Source organism: Pan paniscus, chromosome 19 (assembly GCF_029289425.2).
Source record: "Pan paniscus chromosome 19, NHGRI_mPanPan1-v2.0_pri, whole genome shotgun sequence".
NCBI classification, from domain to species: Eukaryota; Metazoa; Chordata; class Mammalia; order Primates; family Hominidae; genus Pan; species Pan paniscus.
The window spans coordinates 32,286,983-32,302,189 of NC_073268.2; the positions used below are offsets into that span (position 1 = coordinate 32,286,983).

At 45.4% G+C, this 15,207-nt stretch overlaps 1 protein-coding gene across 25 annotated transcripts in view; it reads right to left on the reverse strand.

The window, feature by feature from the left end:
* RHOT1 (ras homolog family member T1) overlaps positions 1-15,207 on the reverse strand; it is a 110,854-nt gene that overhangs the window by 82,858 nt on the left and 12,789 nt on the right. Inside the window, exon 2 of one of the 25 annotated variants that reach the window (XM_055101302.2) lies at positions 10,020-10,320. The exons of the other annotated variants lie outside the window; for them this stretch is intronic. The gene's annotated coding sequence lies outside the window, so the exon portion shown is untranslated. The remainder of the gene's footprint in view (positions 1-10,019; positions 10,321-15,207) is intronic. 25 annotated transcript variants of the gene reach the window in all.

Below are 15,207 nucleotides of genomic sequence, written 5' to 3' on the forward strand. Positions count from 1 at the left end.
TTATATTAATATTTTTTTAAATCTCTTTTTTTTTGTGAGATGGAGTCTCACTCCGTTGCCTAGGCTAGAGTGCAGTGGCGCAATCTTGGCTCACTGCAATCCCCACCACCTGGGTTCATGCGATTCTCGTGCCTTAGCCTCCAAAGTAGCTGGGATTATAGGCATGTGTCACCACGTCCAGCTAATTTTGGTATTTTTAGTAGAGACAGGGTTTCCCCATGTTGGCCAGGCTGGTCTCGAACCCCTGACCTCAGGTGATCTGCCTGCCTCGGCCTCCCAAAGTGCTGGGATTACAGGCGTGAGCTACCGCGCCCAGCCATCCTGCATTATTTTTGATAGTTGTATTAGAATCCACTGCATGATGTATTATAATTTATTAAAATAAACTCTTAACAAGGAACATTGGAATGGTTTCCCAGTTTTAACTTTTTTTTTTTGATTCAGGGTCCCACTCTGATTGCCCAAGCTGGAGTGCAGTGGTGTGATTTTTTTGGCTCACTGCAGCCTCAACCTCCCCAGGCTTGGGTGATTCTCCCACCTCAGCCTCCCGAGTAGCTGGGACTACAGGCAGATGCCACTACAACCAGCTAATTTTTTTTGTATTTTTAATAGGGACAGGGTTTTGTCATGTTGCCCAGGCTGGTCTCAAACTCCTGGACTCAAGCAATCCACCTGCCTCAGCCTCGCAAAGTGCTGGGATTACAGGTGTGAGCCACCACACCTGGCCCTAAGTTTTCACTTTTATAAACAATGCAACAATTAGTATTTCTACAGAATAAATTCCTAGAAGTAGAACTCAAGTTAGTGCACAAGATCTTTTTTATTTTTAACTGATGTTGTTAAATTATCTCCAAAAACGAATAAACCAATTTACATCCTCATAAACAGAATATCAGAATGCTCATTTCTCTGCATCTCTACATTCTTTCTTCCATAGAGCATCATATTTAAAGGGTTAGTAACAAGGTAAAAGCAAAGAAAGTCTCCTATTACATTTTCTATTCTAGCAATTTTTTTATACACAAACTTTAAAATCTTAACTTTTATTATGAAATTTGACTTGCATTCCCGTCACTTTCTGATCATATAATTACTATTGTTAGACATTCAAGTCATCAACTAAATCCTTTTGTGAATCTAGAGGAGAACAGTCCACATGCTTACTAATCTCTGCCATTATCAACAGTTTCCAAAATTAAAGTCTAAATATAAAATAAATGAAATTTTTTGAGTTAAGAAAAGTCACATTCCCTTCTTAAATGATTAAAAGGGTGAACACAAGTCCAGTCTCTGGGAAAATAATGAATGTCTGGCACACAGGAAGGAGAGTGAAAACAGCTTAGAGAGGGCTATGAACAACCGAGTACCGCTGGTAGAGGGATAGATCAGATGATTTAACAGGTGTCTTCGAGCTCTGACTTCTACAGGCCTTTTCAATTGACTTGTGTAAGAAGGTTTAGGCCTTTTTCAAATGGCTGACCGCAGGTCACATTTCACTGAGTTCTGATGATGTCCGTGAATCCATCATCACAGAACTGCTAGAATCTAGTTAACAATGTCAGTTTATTCAGCTCCCCAGAAAATTTTCAGATAAAGAATCTGGGATCCAGAGACAGTCATTTTCTAAGTCTTACTAAAAGATTAGCTGCAGATTTAAGAGAATAACCCATCTCCTGATGGCCAAGCCAATGCTTTCTCTTTCTTGTGCCATACTTTAAAAAATATTGCTAATACAAGTTAACAACACCGAAAGGGAATGGAGACCTCTAAAGCCACGCATCAGAATAATTTATGAGGCGTATATATAAAATATATAAAAATATATTTATATATATAAATATTACATATATGTGTTTGTGTGTGTGTATATATATATGTCTGGTGCAGTGGCTCATGCCTGTAATTCCAGCACTTTGTGAGGCTGAAGTGGGAGGACTACTTGAGGCCAGGAGTTCGAGACCAGCCTAGGTAACATAGTGACACCCTGTCTCTACAAAACAGTTTTTAAAAAATTAGCCAGGTGTGGTGGCACACACTTGTAGTCCCAGCTACTTGGGAGGCTGAGGCGGGAGGACTGCTTGAGCCCAGGAGTTGGAGGCCACACAGAGCACCATGATCTTACCATTGCACTCCAGCCAGGGTGACATGGTGAAACTCTGTCTGGAGGAAAAAATATATGCATGTGTATGTGAGTGTGTGTGTGTGTGCATGGGCACTTTTCCTTTTCTTTTTTTCCTTAGAGATGGGGGTCTCTGTCACCTAGGCTAGAGCATAGTGGGATGATCATAGCTCACTGTAGCCTCAAACTCCTGGGCTCAAGCAATCCTCCTGCCTTAGCCTCCTGAGTAGCTAGTATCACAGGCCACGCCGCCACATCCAGTGAATTTTTTAATTCTTTGTACGGACAGGGTCTCACCATGTTGCCCAAGATGATCTTAAACTCCTGGCCTCAAGCAATCCTCCTGTCTTGGTCTCCCAAGTTGCTGGTATTATACGACCCAACCAAGATTTTCAATGTAGATGAAACAGCCTTGTATCAGAAGAAGATGCCATCCATAGCTAGAGAGCAGATATCAATGCCTGGTTTCAATGCTTAAAAGGATAGGCTGACTCTTGTTAGGGGCTAATGCAGGTTGCTGCCTTTAAGTGGAAGCCAGTGGTCATTTGCCAGTCTGAAAATCCTAGGGCCCTTAAAAATTATGCTCAATCTGGCCAGGCATGGTGGCTCACGCCTGTAATCCTGGCTACTTGGGAGGCTCCACTAAAAATACAAAAATTAACCGGGCATTGTGGTGGGTGCCTGAAGTCCCAGCTACTCGGGAGGCTGAGGCAGGAGAATGGTGTGAACCCAGGAGGCGGAGCTTGCAGTGAGCCAAGATTGCACCACTGCACTCTAGCCTGGGCGACAGAGCGAGACTCCGTCTCAAAAAAAAAAAAAAAAAAAACTATGCTCAATCTATTCTGCCTGTGCTCTATAAATGGAATAACAAAGCCTGGATGACAGCACATCTGTTTACAGAATGGTTTATTGAATATTTTAAGGCTACTGTTGAGACCTACTCCTCAAAAAAAAAAGATTCCTTTCAAAATATTACTGCTCACTGACAATACACCTGGTCACCCAAGAGCTCAGATGGAGACGTACAAGGAGATTATTTTCGTGCCTGCTAACATGACATCCAGTCTGCAGTCCATGGTTCAAGGAGTAATTATAACTTTCAAGCCTTATTATTTAGGCTTACTATTTACATTTTGTAAGCCTATATATAGCTGCCATAGATAGTGATTCCTCTGATGGATGTGGACAAAGTAAACTAAAAACCTTCTGGAAATAATTCACCATTCTAGATGCCATCAAGAACACTCGTGATTCACGGGAGATCAAAGTAACATTATCAGGAGTTTGGAAGAAGTTGGTTCCAACCCTCACATGACTTTGAGGGATTCAAGCCTCAATGAAGGAATTGCAGATATGGTGGAAATACCAAGAAAAGAGCTAGAATTAGAAGTGAAGCCTAAAAATGTGACTAAATTGCTGCAATCTCATAATAAAACTTGAACAGATGAAGAGTTTATTATGGATGAGCAAAGAATGTGGTTTCTTGAGACAGAATCTACTGGTGAAGATGCTGTGAGCAATATTGAAATGACAACAAAGGACCTGGAATATTACATAAACTTAGTTGATAAAGCAGCAGTAGGGTTTGAGAGGATTGACTCCAATTCTGAAAGAAGTTACACTGTGGGTAAAATGCTATTAAATGGCATCACATGCTACAGAGAAATCTTTAGTGAAAGGAAGAGTCAATCGATGCAGCAAATGTCATAGTTGTCTTATTTTAAGAAATTGCCACAGCCACCCCAGCCTTCAGCAATCACCACCCTAATCAGTCAGCAGCCATCAACCCTGAGGCAAGACTCTCCACCAGCAAAAAGGTTACAACTCACTGAAGGCTCAGATGATCATTAGCATTTTTTGACAATAAAGTATTTTTAAATTAAGGTATGTACATTTTTTAGATATTACATTACACACTTAACAGACTACAGTATAGTATGAACATAACCTTTTTTTTTTTTTTTTGAGATAGAGTCTCGCTGTGTCACCCAAGCTGGAGTGCAGTGGCACAATCTTGGCTCACTGCAACCTCTGCCACCCAGGTTCAAGCGATTTTCACGTCTCAGCCACTCGAGTGGCTGAGATTCCAAGCATGTGCCACCATGCCTGGCTACATTTTTTTGTATTTTTAGTAGAGATGGGGTTTCGCCTTGTTGGCCATGCAGGTCTCAAACTCCTGGTCTCAGGAGATCCGCCCATCTTGGCATCCCAAAATGCTGGGATTACAGGCATGCACCACCGCACCTAGCCTATAAACATAACTTTTATATGCACTGGGAAAACAAAAAAATTTGTGAGCCACTTTACTGTGGTAGTGTAGAACCAAACTCACAGTTTCTCTGAGGTATGCCTGTTTACTTATTTATATATGAGTATAGACTAACAGATTCCTATATTATCCTATTATTTTATGGTTTGTCATTATTTGGAGGTTCAAGTTCCATTTTACTTCTAAAAATGATATTTATGCAGGTATAAGTCAACATGTGCAATATGATCCCATTTTAAAGATAAATATGTATGTGCATAGAAAAAAACCACTGGATGAATATATTATACTAAAGTGGTTATCTTGGAAAATAAACACAAAATTTTTTTAACTAGAAAAGATCAGTAACTTTTTTTTTTTTTTGAGACAGGGTCTCTCTCGATCACTCAGGCTGGAGTGCAGTGGCACGATCTTGGTTCACTGCAACTTCCACCTCCCAGGTTCAAGCCATTCTTGTGCCTCAGTCTCTTGAGTAGCTGGGATTACAGGCATGTGCCACCATGCCTGGCTAATTTTTGTTTTTTTTTGTTTTTTTTTTTTTTGAGACAGAGTCTTGCTCTGTCGCCCAGGCTGGAGTGCAGTGGCGCGATTTCGGCTTATTGCAAGCTCCGCCTCTTGGGTTTATGCCATTCTCCTGCCTCAGCCTCCCAAGTAAGTAGCTGGGACTACAGGCACCTGCCACCGCGCCCGGCTAATTTTTTGTATTTTTAGTAGAGATGGGGTTTCATCGTGTTAGCCAGGATGGTCTCGATCTGACCTTGTGATCCGCCCGCCTTGGCCTCCCCAAGTGCTGGGATTACAGGCGTAAGCCACCACGCCCACGCCCGGCCCTGTTTTTTTTGTTTTGTTTTGTTTTGTTTTTTTGTTTTTTGTTTTGCTGTTGTTGTTGTTAGTAGAGAGGGAGTTTCACCATGTTGGCCAGGCTGGTCTTGAACTCCTGGCCTGAAGTGATCCACCTGCCTTGGCCTCCCTAAGTGCTGGGATTATAGGTGTGAGCCACCACACCCAGCTTATTTATTTTTGAGACAGGGTATCACTCTGTCACCCAGGCTGAAGTGCAGTGGTGCCATCACAGACCACTGTAGTTTTGACCTTCCAGGCTCAATGATCCTCCCACCTCAGCCTCCTGGGTAGCTGGGACTACAGATGTGCACTACTATACCTGGCTAATTTTTTGTATTTTTAGTAGAGACAGGGTTTCACTATGTTGCCCAGGCTGGTCTTGAATTCCTGGGCTCGACATCCATCTGCCTCAGCCTCCCAAAGTGCTGGGACTACAGGTGTAAGCCACCACATCCAGCCTCAGTAAGTATTATTTTTAAGGTAATTTTTGGTATTAAAAATTGGGATGTTAGGCTGGGCACGGTGGCTCACGCCTGTAATTCTAGCACTTTTGGAGGCCGAGGTGGGCGGATCATGAGGTCAAGAGATCAAGACCATCCTGGTCAACATGGTGAAACCCCGTCTCTACTAAAAATACAAAAATTAGCTGAGCATGGTGGCACACGCCTGTAGTCCCAGCTGCTTGGGAGGCTGAGGCAGAAGAATCGCTTGAACCCGGGAGGCGGAGGCTGCAGTGAGCCAAGATGGCGCCACTGCACTCCAGCCTGGCGACGGAGCGACACTCCGTCTAAAAAAAGAAAAAAATTGGGATGTTAAAGATGACAACTAAAATTTACCCAAAAGTTGACAGGTTAAATGCATTCTTTCATCCTTTGATAAATATTTCTTAAGCAATTCTATAAGCCAGGCACTATTCTTTTTTTTTTTTTTTTTTTTTTTTTGAGATGGAATCTTACTCTATTGGCAGGCTGGAGTGCAGTGGCGCGATCTTGGTTCACTGCAACCTCCGCCTCCTGGATTCAAGCAATTCTCCTGCCTCAGCCTCCCTAGTAGCTGGGACTACAGGTGCACGCCACCACGTCTGGCTAATTTTTGTATTTTTATTAGAGACAGGGTTTCACCATGTTGGCCAGGATGGTCTCGATCTCTTGACCTTGTGATCCACCTGCCTCGGCCTCCCAAAGTGCTGGGATTACAGGGGTGAGCCACCACGCCTGGCCACCAGGCACTATTCTTCATCCTGGGGATACCACTGATCATGGCCACTAGGTCCTCTCTACTTTTACATTACATTGTAACAGACTTAGATAGTTATCACCAATATAGATAACATTCTTTGTTTTTTTTTCCTTTCTTTTTTTTTTGAGATGGAGTCTTACTCTGTCACCCAAGCTGGAGTGCAGTGGCACGATCTCAGCTCACTGCAACCTCTGCCTCCCAGATTATAGTGATTCTCCTGCCTCAGCCTCCGAAGTAGCTGGGATTACAGGTGCGCACCACCACGCTGGCTAATTTTTGTATTTTTAGTAGAGACGGGATTTTACCATATTGGCCAGGCTGGTCTCGAACTCTTGACCTTGTGATCTGCCCACCTTGGCCTCCCAAAATGCTGGGATTACCAGGCGTGAGCCACCACACCCAGCCTTGGTTAACATTCTTTTTACATATCTGGATAAAAAGAAAAATTTTAAAAATGTACCATCTCCGATTCATCATTCTTCTGCATTTAGCAGTCAAGATCTGTCAAATTTTCTTTTGAAATTTTTAATATTCATTCCTTCCCTCACTGTTCCCCTATTTCCCTAATTATGGTACTTTTATTGAAAAATCTCCCAGTCCCAAATTTCCTATCCCTTTCTCCAGTCTCTCTCCTCATTAATCTACCAACAATATAAATGCTGGTCCATTTTTCTTACATGCTCTTTTCATTTTCTGACTCACCTGATGAAACGCTTTCTTTGACTCTCAATTATCTACCACACCAAAATGAAATCATTCTACTGGCCTTTGAATATCATAAATAATCTATCCCTAGCTCACCTACCTAATCTCATTTCCCACTATCCCCCACTCAATTTGCTCAAATAAGGCCATTCTGCATTGTTTAAGTGCAAACAAGCCATGATAAATCCTGCCCACCTCACACAGTTTCCCTCATCTAAACATCATTCCTGCTTTCCCCTCTATTTTCCCAAATGTTATTAATAATTATCTTTCAAGGATGGATCAAATTCTACCTATAGCTCTTATTTCCTCCACTTCCTCCTTTGAACTACTTTTGTGCCACACAATTTATATTAAATTATAACTTAAATTTATACCCAAGATACATACTTAATATGTATGAATCTACATTGACACAATAACCAAATATTTGGAAACACTTGGATAGTGAACAAAATTTTCCAATTTTACATGAATGGGAAAAGGGCCTCTAGCACATCAACCAGACTGAATCATCTGATTTGATTTCACCTGGCCCAAGCACAGTGGTACTGCTGTTATTTTCGACATCACCACTAAGGAAACTGGTCTCACCTCCTGGAGATTCTGGAACTAGCATTCAAAGATTTTCTTAACAGCAACCGGAGAACTGGGAATAACAGGTCGCTACTGAGGCAGTTAAAATATAAACATATGCTAAAATTACTGTGTTCAATTTGTTTTTGGTAAAAAATAAAATGTTAAAATTTCAAATAATATAAAGGAGGGAATGATATAACATAGAATACATCTGGTCTTTGTCCCCAGCTTCTGGCACAGAGCATCAGAATCCCTTGGAATTTCCTATATGATAGGAGTGTCTTTTATTATGAATAATGAGTCCCTTTCAACCACAGAGTTCATCCTAATGAGGTGACTCACGTGGGGAGGAGGGGGCAACAGAGCATGCTAGCAGGATGGGAGCTGGTCACCAGAAAAACCAACTACATGATTAGAGGGTCAGAACTCTCAGCCCCACCCCAAAACCTCCAACAGGGAAACAGCTGGAATCAAGCACGTGGCCAATGACTTAATCACATCTACCTACTGAAAACCCATATAAAAACTCCGAACATCAAAGCTCAGGAGAGCTTCCTGGTTGGTGAACAGGTCAATGTACCAGGAAGGTGGTGCACCCTGACCCTACAGAGAAAGAAGCTCCTGAGCTCGGGACTCTTCCAGACCTTTCCCCATGTACCTCTTCAATCTGGTTGTTCACTTGTATAATCGTGAATATAACACTTTCCCGAGTTTTGTGACTCACTCTAGTCTGAGGGGGTAGTAGGAAGCCCTGAATTTGTGGTTGGTCAGGCCAAAGTGCATGCTGCTGAAGTAAGGGCAATGTTGTTGGAAACCTTGCTCTTTAACTGGTGGTGAAACTGCCTTTGCAAAATTATGACAGTAAGAGAAATCTGACATAGTTGACTCCATCTTGCTTCTAACCTCCAAGCTGTCCCTGGTCATTCCTGGGAACAGGCCAAGATAACCTTGAGAGGAATTTAAGTTTACTGTTTAATCTTAAAGCAAGAATGATAATAGCACTTCCTAAAACTAAACCACCTTTGTAAAACTAGTGAAAGGCCACAAGGTTAGGATTATGTGAGGGACCTGAATTCTGCTAAGATACAGGTGTAAATGATAACCAACCATTGTTCTGGAGGTCAGGAGATTTGTAACTTTCCCCAGTTACTCCTGTGATAACATCACTATAATAGAGCCTACAATTGGCATTTTGAGATGTTTTTCATATTTTTGCATTTCTGGTGAAGGACTGACTCTACCGGAACCCACAACTTGTGACTCAGTCGATCCTGTGGCCCCCAATCAGCAGCTGACTGAGCACGAGGAACGTTTTCCACATCCCGATGATTTCATCCTCAACCAATCAACATCCTCCATTCTCTAGCCCCCACCCACCAAACTATCCTTGAAAAACCCAAACCTCTGAGCCTTCTGGGAGACTAATTTGCGTGATACATTTAGTTCTCCTGCATGGCCAGCCTTGTGTTAATTAAGTTATTTCTTTACTACAATACTGTGGTCTCAGTGAATTGGTCTGTCTGTGTAGCAGGCAGAAGAACCCACTGGGCAACTATAGTGGATCTGAAGCTAACTCTGGGTGGTGTCAGTGTTACGGGATCCTTGGGGTGTCATTTCACCAACTGGAAACTTCTGTGGCCAGTGGTGCCTTTGTCCAAGTTTTGCTCTGGCCCACTGGGCTCGTTCCACCCACTCAGCCTGGCAGGCTGTGCTCAACTCACACGACCAGCCTGGATCCCACGCCTGCCAAAGGTGAGCCAGGCACAAAGTGGTGAGGGATGTGTGAGCAAGCATGGGGTCTGACCTCTGTGCACAGCCAGGCACGCCGGCTGCTGCTGTGGGGTGGGCAGCTCCAGATGCCAGCTTGGGCACCATCTCCCTGCGAGGCTGCAACTGGACCAGGCGCATCACAAGCAGCTTCCACGGCTGGCACTGGAGAACACAGTGGTGCCCGGAAGCTTGGCGACTGCAGGAACCACAGGGCCCCAAAGAGAGAGTCATAGCCCTGGCTAAGGGAGCTCCCAGGTCTGGGCTCCCTGAAGGACTGCAGCTCTTCTCTCCTTCTCTACACTCTCAAGGTAGCAAGCAAGGGGCATGTTTCAGCCCTGTTTGTGTTACAGCTCTTTTAGCCCCACCATTCAGCAGGTCCTGAGTTCTTGTCCTGCATCCAGGAAGAATGAGGTAACAGACAAGTGGAGGGTGAGCAAGACAAACAGAAGCTTTACTGAGCGACAGAACAGCTCAGAGGAAACCTACAGTGAGTACCTCCTCTCTGTAGCCAGGGTGTCCCAACAAGTGTTCAGTTCTCAGCAGAGAGGATAGCTCCTCTCTGCTTGGCAGGCTGTCCCGAAGAATGTTCAGCTCTCAGCAGAGAGGGTAGTTCCTCTCTGCAGGCAGGTCATCCCAACGTCTCTTCAGTTCTCAGGAGAGAGGGTAGCTCCTCTCTGCAGGCAGATCATCCTGTCACCCCTTCAGCTCTCAGCAGAGAGGGTAGTTCCTCCCTGTAGGCAGGTCATGCCGTCGTCTCTCTTCTGGTCTGGCAGAGTCCGGGAGGCTTTTTATGGGCCTCAGAGGGGAAGAAGAGTGTGCCGATTGGTCCATGGGCAGCCATGGGAGGACCCGCGTCACAAGTTCCCACACTGGTCTGCGGGATCAGCAACCCAGCCCCCGGGCTTCAGGCCCTCCCCAGCCTGAAGGTGGGGCTTCACGGGGCATCTGCCCCCTTCTGCCCAGGAGCCTGTCTGCCTCCTGCTGGCATTCAAGCTGCCAAGGCCATGCCAAGGGGTACCTGCAGGCCTACACCAAGCTGCCCTCAGCCCCCATCTCAGCCTCCCTCCCATGCTCGCCAGTGCCTGAAGTCTAGAGGAGGCCAAAGTGGCAGGGGCCTGGCATGTCACCACTGTCCCAAGCATGCGCACACCCGGTCAGGCTGCAACAGCACCCAGGCTTGGCCCCAACCTCGCTCTGAAATCAGAACGGGCACCAGGAGCAGGGAGAGGCCAGGCAGCAGGAGCAGACATCTCCAAGCCCACAGGCTTCCTGGGCCCCTTAGACTGCAGAGATGCCTGGGTCCACAGCCATGGCTGGGCAGCTGCAGCTGCAACTGGGAGGTGGGGCTCCTGCCAGCTTCCAGCTCCTGCCAGCTCCATGGAGCGCGGCACCGCTCAGGGCCCAGCTCCATCTCGGGGCTCCTCTCTGTCCACCCCTCCATGCCTGATCACACTGCTCCCCTGCCAACGGGTAACTCGGCCCGGCCCCATCATGGTGGCTCTGGGGGTATCAGGCTCCAGGGGGCTCCCAGGTGTGGGCTCTGGGGACTACATGCCTCCTCTCCACATTTTCCCTGCAGCAGGAGCAGGAGAGGTACAGGTGGCGTGGCAGCCCTGGCCAACCCCGCACAAACAAACCCGATGATCTTGAGGCTGGCCCCACGAGTCCCAGCTGCACCTTCAGCCGGGTGCTCATGGGCTCCTGAGACACGGTGTGGGGAGAGGTTGAGGCCATAGTGGAGGCTCCAGGCCTGGAAGCAGGTCCTGCCCGGCCATGTGAGGTAGGAGTGATGCACTCAGCTGCCTCAGGGATGCAGGGCACAGGGGTCCCACCACCACGACTGCTGCTCCAGCAGCCACTCCTGCTGCCACCGCTTGCGCCTCCCTGCTGCAGCTGATGGCCACTCCAGATGGCCGCCACTGCCATCATTAGAATTGAATTGAATTGTATGACACTCAGTTGGTATAGGAAAATTGGTGTCGGAACTCAGAGGGTAGGTGAGCTCTGTATTTATCAAAAGAACTTATAGCTAAAATACCAAGAAACGGCTGGACACGCTGGCTCATGCCTGTAATCCCAGCACTTTGGGAGGCTGAGGTGGGCGGATCACGAGGTCAAGAGATCAAGACCATCCTGGCCAACATGGTGAAACCCCGTCTCTACGAAAAATACAAAAATTAGCCGGGCGTGGTGGCATGCGCTTGTAGTCCTAGCTACTAGGGAGGCTGCGGCAGGAGAATCGTTTGAAGGCGGGAGGCAGAGGTTGCAGTGAGCCGAGATTGCATGGCGCCACCGCACTCCAGCCTGGTGATAGAGCAAGACTCTGTCTCAAAAAACGACGACAGAGGGAGACTCTGTCTCAAAAAAACAAAAAACAAACAAACAAAAACTGAGAAACACTGTAATAGATTTTTTATCCAAGAGCACTAGTTCCACCCAGACACATGTCTACCCTGCCTATAACAAACTAGGGAAAACACTAGAACATGCAGGGTATTAACTTATGCTTCTACATGACCCATCTTTTTTGTCTAGACTCCTACTATTAGTTCATTTTATAATTATTGACCTGATTGTCTTCTAAGGACAAAGTTTTGTCTTACATACTATGTGGGGATAATATGGAAAATATATTAAATAAGACAAGGCTGAGCACAGAGTGGCTCATGCCTGTAATCCCAGCACTTTGGGAGGCTGAGGCAGGCAGATCACTTCAGCCCAGGAGTTTGAGACCAGCCTGGGCAATGTGGCGAGATTCTGTCTCTATAAGAAATACAAAAACTAGCAGGGCCTGGATTCCTAGATACTCAGGAGGCTGAGGTGGGAGGATCACTTGAGCCCAGGAAGTTGAGGCTGCAGTGAGCCATGAAAGAGCAAGACCTTGTCGGAAAACAAAACACCCAATCTATAACTTGGTCTCTAGGAAGAAAAAATAATCAGTGATCCAATTAAGACACACGTATTCTTTTTTTTTTTTCTGGGCGGCGGGGTGGGAGCGGGGGACAGTCTTGCTATGTCACCCAGGCTGGAGTACAATGGCATGATCTCAGCTCACTGCAAACTCCGCCTCCTGGGTTCAAGCTGATTCTCCTGTCTCAGCCTTCTGAGTAGCTGGGATCACAGGTGTGCACCACCACACCTGGCTAATTTTTGCATTTTTAGTAGAAACGGGGTTTCACCATGTTGGCCAGGCTGGTCTTGAACCCTAACCTCATGATGCACCCGCCTCGACCTCCCAAATGGATTATAGGCATGAGCTACTGCGCGCAGCCAACACATGTATTCTTAACTCTGATTCATTTGTGTAATATCTAGGCAACCTTCCAACATATCACCAGTGATCTCCTGAAGGACTTCTTAAACCTCCTTGATGTCACATTTCGTACCAGCTACTGAAGATCTCCAGAAAGATTAAGAAACAAATATTTCATTATCACCCATAGGAAACTTCTCAAGGGCAGAAAACATGTCTTTCTTGTTTACTGTTGAATAACAGTGGCTCCAGCTCCCATGGCACTTAATAAATGCAGCTGTATAGCTTGGTGGTTAGGAGCACAAATTTGAAACTCAGGAATGCGGATGATTACTTTGGAGGAAAAGAGAGGACAATGTAATGGGAAGGGAGCTTCAAATGATTGGTAATACTTTATTTCTTAAGCTGGGTGTTGAGTATTTGTCATATTATTCTTTATTACCTTTTACATAAATATTTAATCAAAAAAGAAAAGAAGAAAAAACAACACAGGCTTTGGAACTACACAGAATTGGGCTGAAATCTTAGTTCCAGCACTTACTAGCTGTGCTTCCTCAGGCAAGTCATCAAGGCTGCTTATTCATCTATAAAATACTGGCCAGCCTCATAGAATTGTTAAGAGGATTAATAAAGATGAGAGCTATATAATGCTTAGCACAACACCTGTCACACATTAAGTACACAAATGGTAAATGTCATGACAATGATCAGTTTGAATTAAAGGTGTTAAAATGAGCACTGGCCTGGGCCAGAAAATCTGGATTCAGGAACCGGCTTTTGCCATTAACAGTATGACCCTGAGTTACAACTCTCTCTGGGCCTCAATTTTTCTCACCAGTTAAATCAGTTAAAAAAAGAAAAGGTGGGGATAGGTGGACTAGATGTTATCTAAATGCTTACAGCATATGCTTAAACTTCCTTGGAGCACACCTAGAAAACAGGTCTGTAACATGAGAAAAAGTGCACATTAACATTAAGGGCTGGGCATGGCAGCTCATGCCCATAATCCCAGCACTTTGGGAGGCTGAGGTGAGGGGATCACTTGAGCCCAGGAGTTCAAAACGAGCCTGGGCAACACAGTGAGACCCCGCCTCTACCAAAAATAATTTTAAAAATTAGCCAGGCATGGTGGCGTGTGCTTGTAGTCCCAGCTACTTGGGAGGCTGAGGTGGGAGGATCACCTGAGCCCAGGAGGTTGAGGCTGCAGTGAGCCATGATCACACCACTGCACACCAAGCTGGTCCAGGCTGGGTGACACAGCGAGACCCTGTCTCAAAACACACATTCACACACCACTACGTAAGATATAGTACCCTAGAAATGGCAGAGAGATCTGCAAACTGTATGTTTTAACTGTGTGTGGGAAAGTGATTTGGCAGAAACATTCGTCTAGCTACAAGAACAAAGTAGAACTCACCAAGCCAATGTTGGGTCCCGGAATTTTCAGATCTTGCCAACTTACGTGCAACATTTCATAACCCTTTTTCCTTAAATAACTACATTTATCATGCCCTTGCTTAAGGTTCCAGCAATCCCAAACCTTCAGCTAGCTCAAGGTAGTATTCCTGTCAACATTCATAGTAGTTCATCCTGATTCCAGATGATTATGCACCATGGAAGCAAAACACAGATGCTCCTTCACTTATGATAGGATTTCTTCCCCATAAACCCATCATAAGTTGAAAATATAAGTTAAAAATATACTTAGACCAGATGCAGTGGCTCATGTCTGTAATCCCAGCAGTTTGGGAGGCTGAGGTGGGAGAATCACTTGAGCCCAAGAGTTCAAGATCAGCCTGGACAACAAAGTGAGACCCTATGTCTACAGAAAATAAAAAATTAGCCAGGCATGGTGGCGCACACCCATAGTCTCAGGTAATCGGGAGGCTAAGGTGGGAGGATCCCTGGAGCCTGGGAAGTCGAAGCTGCAGTGAGCCATGATTGAGCCACTGCACTCCAGCTTGGGCAACAGAGTGAGACCTTGTCTCAAAAAATTTTTTGAAATGTGTTAGGATCCTCCCTGGCAACCAAAACTTAAAAAAAAAAAAAAGAAAGAAAGAAAGAAAGAAAAAGAAAAGAAAATGCATTTAGGCTGGGTGCAGTGGCTCAAACCTGTAATCCCAGCACTTTGGGAGGCCAAGGCTGGCAGATCACGGGGTCAGGAGATCGAGACCATCCTGGTTAACATGGTGAAACCCTGTCTCTACTAAAAATACAAAAAAATTAGCCAGGCGTGGTGGCGGGCACCTGTAGTCACAGCTACACGGGAGGCTGAGGCAGGAGAATGGCGTGAACCCGGGAGGCGGAGCTTGCAGTGAGCCGAGATCGCGCCACTGCACTCCATCCAGCCTGGGCGACAGAGCGAGACTCCATCTCAAAAAAAAAGAGAATGCATTTAATGCTAACAACACAGAAAGATAGTCCCTGACT